Source organism: Sphaeramia orbicularis, chromosome 10 (assembly GCF_902148855.1).
Source record: "Sphaeramia orbicularis chromosome 10, fSphaOr1.1, whole genome shotgun sequence".
Lineage (NCBI taxonomy): Eukaryota > Metazoa > Chordata > Actinopteri > Kurtiformes > Apogonidae > Sphaeramia > Sphaeramia orbicularis.
Genome location: NC_043966.1, coordinates 7,322,530 through 7,332,003, shown reverse-complemented (window position 1 = coordinate 7,332,003; position 9,474 = coordinate 7,322,530). Strand labels below are relative to the sequence as shown.

At 38.5% G+C, this 9,474-nt stretch overlaps 1 long non-coding RNA gene across 1 annotated transcript; it reads right to left on the bottom strand.

The window, feature by feature from the left end:
• Positions 1-2,128: 2,128 nt before the first annotated feature.
• Positions 2,129-8,805, bottom strand: LOC115426682 (uncharacterized). The gene is made up of 3 exons (XR_003936388.1): positions 8,636-8,805; positions 8,213-8,214; positions 2,129-2,156 (listed from the first exon to the last, which is right to left on the bottom strand). It is a non-coding gene; the product is annotated as an uncharacterized LOC115426682 (long non-coding RNA).
• Positions 8,806-9,474: the final 669 nt, after the last annotated feature.

Genomic DNA, 9,474 nt, shown 5'->3' with positions numbered 1-9,474 from the left:
CACATGTCTCAGACAGAACGTCTTTCCAAACACTGGCTTTCTTTGCCTTGAGGCATGATTGAGCCCCGACGGAAAACGGCGGTGTTGTGTCGGGTTCGTGGACCTGACACGGAAAGACGCCTGCCGCCACTAATGCAGGCAGCTACTAACAAGCTTGATGCTAACTATACTGATGCCAACCACAAAAGGCCTGTGTTCACAGTAGTTCTGTTGAATGTCTCTTCATATTATCAGCCCTTGCATGTTAACGGGGACGCAAACGTTAGCAGCAGTAACCGAGCTATGTTAGCTGCCATGCTAACGTTAGACGTACACATCAACAACCACCAGCTTATCCGTAATGTAGGGTTATGCAGTAAAGATACAAATAAATGATAAGAACTTACATCTCCCACACTTGTACTTGGGTCACGAAGTGTTGGTACTGCGTCCTTCTTGATTCGGAGTCTTTGTACTAAGCCGCAGCTGTATGGGCCCATGTTAAAAAAACACTCGTCCGTGAAATGCCGGGCACACACATACAAGCGTTTGGGAATGTTGTTTGGTACATGACCATCACAGATAGAATCCAGACACTTTTTACAGAGAGGCTCGGAAGTGGGGAGCAAAAATAAACTATCGTGTTGGTGTGTGCAGCCAACAACACCACAACTTGCGTGTCTCGCCTTCGCCATGTTTGTTGTCCAAGAGGTACTTTGCCAGGGCGGGGCTCGCTTTGCCAGGGTGAAGGCACAGTCAGGGGGAGGAGTTAAATCGGCTTATGTCGTCATAAGTGGACCCAACTCAAACTCGGCCGTTTGAGCAGGCATTTTCACAAACTGTGGTGTAGCAAGGCAGGGAGGAAACAGTTTTCAAATTCGAACCTCATAATGAGGCTACTGCAACACACACTACTGTAAGAAAACTGTCACAAAGTGAGATTTGCATAATACGGGACCTTTAAACCAAGGTTATAATAGTTTTGGATTTTTAATTATAGTTTAGTTTTAATTAGTTTTGACTTTTTTTTCTCTTATTCAGTTAGTTTTAATTAGTTTTTAGAGCAGGTTTGTTAGTTTTTATTAGTTATCGTTTTTTTCTGAATGCTTAGTTTTAGTTTAGTTTAGTTTAGTTTTAGTATTAGTTTTAGTTATTTCATATATTTTATCTTCCTCATCATCCTATTCAAAGAAATTAGTGAGGCGCGGATATGGGTTACCTTGAACACTTTATTTGGGGGTCGGGTTAGGGCGGCTCATGGACTGAGCAGAGACACAATGTACCGTACAATGTATAAATTCCCTATAGCAGGTTGAGGGGGGGTGCAATCCATACACAACGTCACTTACGTGAAACAATGCGAAGATGTGCAAAGCATGAGAGGAGATGCACAAAGCAGCCAGCAGTTAAACCAGATACAAACATATATAACCAGCTAACCAGCAGTTAAACCAGATAGAAACATATATAACCAGCTAACCAGCAGTTAAAGCAGATAGAAACATATATAAACCAGCTAACCAGCAGTTAAAGCAGATAGAAACATATACAAACCAGCTAACCAGCAGTTAAAGCAGATAGGAACCTATTATAAACCAGCAGTTAAAGCAGACAGAAACATATATAAACCACTTATAAACATATATAACCCAGTTCCTCATCAGTAAACCACACCTTAGCAGATCTCTCATCTCTTAATCATCTCCAGTTCCATTATTAGCCAACTTTGCTTCAGTTCAGTTCAGCTAGCTGTAGCTAGTAACATCAAACATTTTTTTAACATTCTAACAGGTTCCATACCTCTGTAATTGGATTAGTTTTCATCCTCCTCTTTTCTCCTCTTCTAAACTGTGCAGTTCAGGGCTTGGAAGGTCTTTTCATGGTGATAAACTCTCCAGTTTTTACCTGGATGCTAGTTCAACACTGACTCTGTCCTTTAGCTCTGCTCTGTCTCTGTCACTCACGCGCACACACGGTACGCCAAAAAAAAAAAAAAAAAAAAAAAAAAAAAAAAAAACGACCCATGTATCACTACAGTCAATCCCAGACAGGACTGTGCTGCTGTGTCCCAGCTTTAGTCTGTATGTTCCAGGTAGAGTGGGGACGAGAAGATGACTGGAAACCACCAGTGACCAGACATGACAGACTGAAGCGTTGTATGGTGTTACCAGCTAAAACTGCTGGAGCGAAATAAATTAATTTCATATCAATCCGACATTGACAAAGACGAAAACGAAGGGAATTGTATCCATAATTTTTATACGTTTTAGTTAGTTTTGTAAGCTCACGATACAGTTTCAGTTAGTTATCGTCTTTTTCTTTTAATTAGAGTTTTTTTATTAATTTCAGTTAACGAAAATGTTTTTTCAATTTTAGTTTTCGTCATTTCGTTCGTTTTCGTTAACGATAATAACCTTGCTTTAAACAGCCGGTTAAATATGAACTAAACCAACTATGAACTAAAGTACATTAAAAAAGTAACAGACAATACAAATTAAACAAATGAAAATTTCACAACTATAACGAGCTGATGAAATATCTGTAAATAATATTAAAAAGTCATGCTAATTAAGGGCAAATAATGTCAATGGATTTCAGCGGCTTTTGATTAAATACATTTTGCAAAAGAGGAGAGTTGAAAATTTCACAATATAATGAATCAGTGCGTTACGCAATCCTCGTGGCTAAAACACTAGTCATACCTCCACACACGACCCAGAAAAAACTGAACATTTATACGAGACCTCTGAGTAACTGTAAAAAAATAAACACAACAGAGAAGAAGAAAAAGTTATGAAATCTTGCTTTAACATGTAGTTTTGGATGGAGCAGCTTGTCCAAAGTGTCTGTCAGCTGTCATTGTGTTATTTATAGACCTTATTAGACATCTGGCCTCCAATCAGTCTGTAGTCTCCTTTCCTGCCTCCTTTTACAATTTATCCTTTCATCCCCTTTCCTCTCCTCCCTCCATTTGTATCATGACCTTTGACTGATCCTTGTTAAGGAGGAAAAGGAAGAGGTTAACCTCTGCAGCAGCACACATATACTACCAGTATAGACAGGTTTTGGTTTTTTTTTTTGGAGGTTCCCCATGAAGAACAAGTCTACAAATCCACATCTAAAGAGCTTTAACTTTAAATTCACCAAAAATGACAGATTTCCTCAAACCAACTCCCTTTCTTTTGATAGAACATCACAAACAATTGCTTTAAATAATACATAGTGTGTGAATGTGTGAGTGAATGAGTGATGGATCAATAATGTAAAGTGCTTTGGTTGCCTTAAAGTGCTATAGAAATCCAATTCGTTATGATTATTACCATAAAGTGCTACGTATTACTGTGTCTTCTTCATTGTTTGAGACACACATGCTTTCGTTTACTCAGGTCTGTTTTTTTTCCTGTCAGACAAACCAAACGGTGTTATCAGGAACCGAATGTGTGTCTGTGTGTTGTCTTGGTTTTCCTGGTGATTACGCTATATCTCTTTCAGTGTGAAAAGTAACATTTGACTTGGATAAGTGCCATTTGGGAAAACCTTTAAACGTCTTATCTGTCTCTGAACACAGAAAGAGAGCTGGAATATCAGTTGTTTAATGCAAAAATCCTAAAAACATTGCACTTAAATGGCCTGTACTTAGAAATGAAAACAAATGGCATACGTAGGGTCCAATTAACCATTGCTAAGCTCCACCCCCCCTTAGTTATTGTCGCTACCTTTAGAAATTGACAGATGTTCTGCCGCCATCACTACCGCCGCCACAGTAATACTAACAAATTAGACTATTAGTATCATTATTACTAGATATTGTTGTGTTGTTATTATCATTATCATCATTATTATAATAATTATTTGCCCTCTCTCTCTCTCTCCCCTCTCCCTCTCTCACTTTCACCACCCCTCCCCCCTTCCTTTTTCCCTATTGCCCCTCATCCGTCTATGTTGCTTAGTTGCTCTTTACATTTATCATCTTTTTCATTGTAATACGATGCTATCGTTGTTGTTGTTGGCAATTATTTTTTTGTTTATTTGCTTGATATGTCTTTTATTTGTTGTTTTTTTCTTTTTTCTCTTTCTTTCCACTGTCTCGTTAACTGCATCACTAATAAAAAAAAAAAAGAAGAATTCCATACAAGACATTAAAGATAATAACGCAATTAAATTACTAAGATCTCAGATACATTTAGACATATACTCTATACAGGCATCATACAATTTCATGACAACAAATTTTTCAAATTTCAATTTTCTAATCCATTTTACTTACAAAATATCTGTTTTAGAAACTATTGTGTACTCATGGTGGGAAGAATACAACCTTGGTCAGAAGAGGGGCTCTCACAATATTGACATTTAAACAAATAATTAAAGCTGATGTGATTGTCTATTCTGTTACTTTTTGGCCTGTTGTAGAAGCCAAATGTAATCCCCCCCCCCAAAAAAAATAAAAAATTGACAAATGTAACTATTGCATTTTTAACGATATTAGGGAGAGATTTTTCTACAGGAAATTGGTCAAAATTTAAGGAAAAACAGTTCTGAGATTTCACCAAGAAGTTGACAGTAATCCCTACTATATGCATTTGAGAACTACATTCACAATACTGTTTGTTTGTGGAGAAATGGGAATGAAAATGAATATAGAATTGATACAAAGTTCATGTTTATAATGTAAAAACCATACAGCTCATGTCTTTACTGTTAATGTGCAGGACAAATGGTAAATATAACAACAATGTTCTAGGACAACAGGTTAAGGCCAGAGGGGCCCAATATGTTTTTATGGCATTTGACACTTGACTGACATGCAGGACGTCTAGTCTGAGATCTCTTCTCTTCTAAGGGGTCAGGGGTCAGGGGTCACCAGATGAGCTACAAAACTCTAGTGACCTAAGTGAACTGGTTAAACTTTCAATTTATATCGACAAAAGAAGTACAAGAAAATGAGTAGGAGAGCTGAACCAAGTAAGAAACCACTGTTGTGATTTGTCTGTCATTCACCAGGAGTGCCACCACTGACCAGTCTGGATCAGATCCCCCTAACATGCTTTAAAATCGTCATTCTAAATGGTACTTATATAGTGCTTTTCCACACTTTTATGGTGCCCACAGCGCTTTACAAAGCCTCACATTCACCCATTCACACACACATTCATACACTAGTAGGCGGCTGCCACAGTGGTGTAGTGGTCCCTGGAGAAGCGGGTATACTCTCAATCTGTCGCTCACTTGAAAGACGTTTTTTCTGCCTTTCTCATTCGCATTTCCAATAATCACGCATCTTTCAACAAGACATGCAGTGATCTGTCAATCAACTGGGGTGGCACTGGCACCTGAGGTGTCCAATCAGGTTACAGAGATGGCCAGCGCTAATTAGCAATATTTTCTTCAGCATGACCCGCCCTACTATGATTGGCTCATCAGTCCTCATGCCTAAAGTTAACCAATCTAATCAGTGAAGGCAGCGAATACTAGCCAATTAGAGGCAGAGTAGGGCGGGTCATGGCTTCACCATTGTAGGGGTAAAAAAAAAAAAAAAAAAAAAAAAAAAAAAATCGCCAATCTTGCTTACAGATACTACTGAATGGTGCGCATCGGGGGGATTTAGAAGTGGGTATACTCAATGCTGACGGAAAAATAAGTAGGTGTACTCCGTATACCGCCGTATACCCTGGACTACACCACTGGGCTGCCACCATGCAAGGTGCTGCCAGGCCCTACTGGGAGCAGTTTTAGGGTTCAGTGCCTTGCCCAAGGACACTTAGACATGTGGACAGTCGGTGGCAGGATTTGAACGACCCGCTCTACCAACTGAGCCACAGCCGCCCCTCGTTCTATCAGAATATTTACATTTGTTCATTAAACAGTTCAGGAAAAAAATATGATTGTGTTTCACTTCCTGTTTATTTGTGTACAATGGTGCATATATGTGACACTGAGAATGATTTCATATGGAAAATGGTCAAACAAGCTCCACTATGGCCTGTCCAACTACTTTTTTTCCCACTCAAAAAACCCCAAAAACAATCAGGAACCTACAGGAGAATTGATGAGGACCTGGACTGGTAAGCAGAATCGACAATGGCACTAATGTCGATAAAATCCTATCAGTTCCCACCCCTAGTGCAGATACATCATTTTTGTCATTTTAAAAGTAGCTTATAAGCCGAATAAGCGTAACACTAGAAGGTAAAACTACTTTTGGGATGTATGTGGTTAATCTTCTGATCCTTCAGGGTGCTTGAACCCCAAATAAATGCTCTTGTTTTACAGTAAACCGGCCATTACCCAAAAGCGTGTGGACACAATCATACTTAAAGAGACCTGTTTCCTGTCTAACTGTCATAGATAAATGTGCATTGTCTGGGGGTAAATAGCTCAGAGCTGTGGTGCAACATAAGCCTTTAAACACACCGAACGCTGAAATAATCACACACACTCACAAAAGGTCAGCTGTGCAGATGTGCAGCCGCTCAATCAGTAGTTTAATTAGAATTTAGAGTTAGTGAGTTATTATTCCTAAACCCTAAATCACACAAATGCACGACTGCCCGGCCATTATGCATGATGTCTAAGACCTGCAGCAAATACCAAACAGTTATAGTTGTGAGCCTCTGTGTTGGCCGACTTTACTAAGTGTTTCCAGGTCTTTGAAAGTGTGCGGGTGCTGCAGTAAATACACAAAAGAGAGACGTGAAAGGGTCGATTTAGATCAGACATGTGCAGCTAATTTAGTTCATTGTGATCAAAGTTTCAGAGCTGAGACATCAGGTATAAGTTGTTAAGATAAAATCGACACATGTTTGACAGAAGTGTGTCTCGGTTTATTTGAAACATCTACTCACATCAAGGTGATAATAGTTTTGGATTTTTCATTATAGTTTAGTTTTATTAAGTTCTGACAATTTTTTTTTCTAATTCAGTTAGTTTTAATTAGTTGTTAGAATAGGTTTGCTAGTTTTTATTCTTTTTTTTTTTACCTCCACCAAAGAATGGCGGAGGTTATGTTTTCATTGGGGTTTGTCTGTCTGTTAGCAAGATAACTCAAAAAGTTATGGATGGATTTGGATGAAATTTTCAGGAAATGTTGATACAGGCACAAGGAACTAAAACTGATTACATTTTGGTGGGGGGGGGGGGGGGGGGGGGGGGGGGGGCTGATCTGCCTTGGCGGAGGTCTGCGCTCTCTGAGTGCTTTTCTAGTTTCTAAATGCTTATATGGCTCCAAAATGACAACACAGCACGGGCTTCTTAAAGTCGGGCGCTTTTATTTGGCTTCTCAAATGGCGTGAAAACTAAAAGAAATAAAATACAATGATTTAGGCACTTAACTGAAGCCTAAACAACATGAAATGTGAATAGCAAAAGGCTATCCTACCTCGTGACCACCTGTCACTTCGAAGATTTCAGGTAAACAGTCTTTTCGTTTTGCGCATTCTAAATAAAAGTGTTAATTAGAACAAACGTGATTACAAATATACAATGATACAAATGTACACAGTATTACAAGATACCTTATACAGCTAGCTTCCCTTAGCAGCTACTGCAGACGTGGCTTCGTCAAAGGCTTTAGCATGTCTGGGCTAAAACGGAACTTGAATTTTCTCTAACTCTCACCAAGTCTTGCGATAACAGCGATAAATAGACCGAATATACATAAAATGCTTTACATTAACCTCAGTATAACAAATAATGCCTCCTATACATGAAACAAAACATATTTTCCATAAATGAAGATAACACAATTATAATATTTCATCAAATATTTTAACTCTTAAAACAAAACAAATTTCTTCCGTGCTTACACTGTTACACTGACTTTTACAGCTTAGTTTTATTTTTATTTTTTTCATATCTTTCATCTTCCTTGCCGTCGAATTCAAAGTAAATCCCATACAGGACTCTGCTGCTGTCTCTCAACTTTAGTCTCCATTAGGGATGCACCGATACCACTTTTTTTCCAGGCCGAGTACAAGTACTTACATTGGATTACTTGCTGATACCGAGTACTGATATGAGTACTAAACTAGAAAAGGACTTAGAGAGCGCAGACCTCTGCCAAGGCAGATCAGTCCCCTCCCCTACGAATCACCACCAAAATTTAATCATTTGTTCCTTGTGCCAGTGTCAACATTTCCTGAAAATTTCATCAACCCCCCTGCCATCCCGATCATAATCAAAAGCCTTAAACATAATTAATAATATGATGATCTTTACATGGCTCTGGGTACACATCTACTAGCTCCCAGAAAACCGACAGAATTACATGTGGAATGTTCACAGAGGACGGACAGAACGCTCCGTCCATATCAGTCTGTATCTTCAACGTAACTTTCAGTCACTTACTTGTATCACCATCGTTTATTTTAAAAAATCTCCACATTACTGACATTACTCCTCTGCTGTGTACCTGCTGCACTATGAGGTGAATGTCACGCTGCTGTCAAGTAGTATCGGTGTGTTTGTATCGGAGCACTTTTACAAATATGAGTATTACTACACACACACACAGTATCGGACTGATACCTGATACTGGTATCGGTGCATCCCTAGTCTCCATGTTTCCAGGTAGAGTGGGGACGAGAAGACAACTCTAAACGACAAGTGACCAAAAGTGACGGACCATGAAGTGCCATTTGGTGCCGCCAGCTAAAACTGCTCGAGCAAAATAAATTGATTTCTTATCAGACATCGACAAAGACAAGAACAAAAGGAATTTTATCCATAATTTTTAAACATTTTAGTTAGTTTTGTATGCGCACAACAAAGTTTCAGTTAATGTTTTTTTCTTTTAATTATAGTTTTTATTTATTTCCGTTAACAAAAATGGTTTTCCAATCCTAGTTTTTTTTCCATTTATAGTTTTTGTTAACGATAATAACCTTGACTCACATCAGTGTATTTATCTCTTTAGCAACTAAGAGGTAGAAAAGCATGTGATTTCATACGTAGTTCATTTTGGTACCAATCTGTAAAAGATCATTTTGGATGTTTTTCTCAGCTTTTGAAGGAGTGAAACACTGAGTCACTGAGCCTGTCTACAGACGTGAAAATAACAAGGTGTGTGTCAGTGTGTTGTTCTGGTAAATTAGACCATCAATCAAACACTACATAGGAGGCAGAAAAAGAAAAAAACAAACAAAAAAAAAAACAGTGTAAATGAAACAAAAGTGCTGGATCAACATGTGGCGTTATTTACAGTAACTGCCCATTTAGACCAGGGGTGTCAAACATGCGGACCATGGACCAAAACCGGCCCGCCAAAGGGTCCAATCAGGCCCAAGGGATGAATTTGTGAAATACCAAACTTACACTGAAAATACTAACAATCAAGGATGTCAGAATCATTTTAATTCAGAGGTCACATAGAACCCATTTGATCTCAAGTGGATCACACCAGTTAAATAATAGAATTTTAACCTTATAAATGAAGACAACTCCAATTTTGTCTCTTTGTTTTAATGTAAAAAAGTACAATTATATGATGAAAATGTT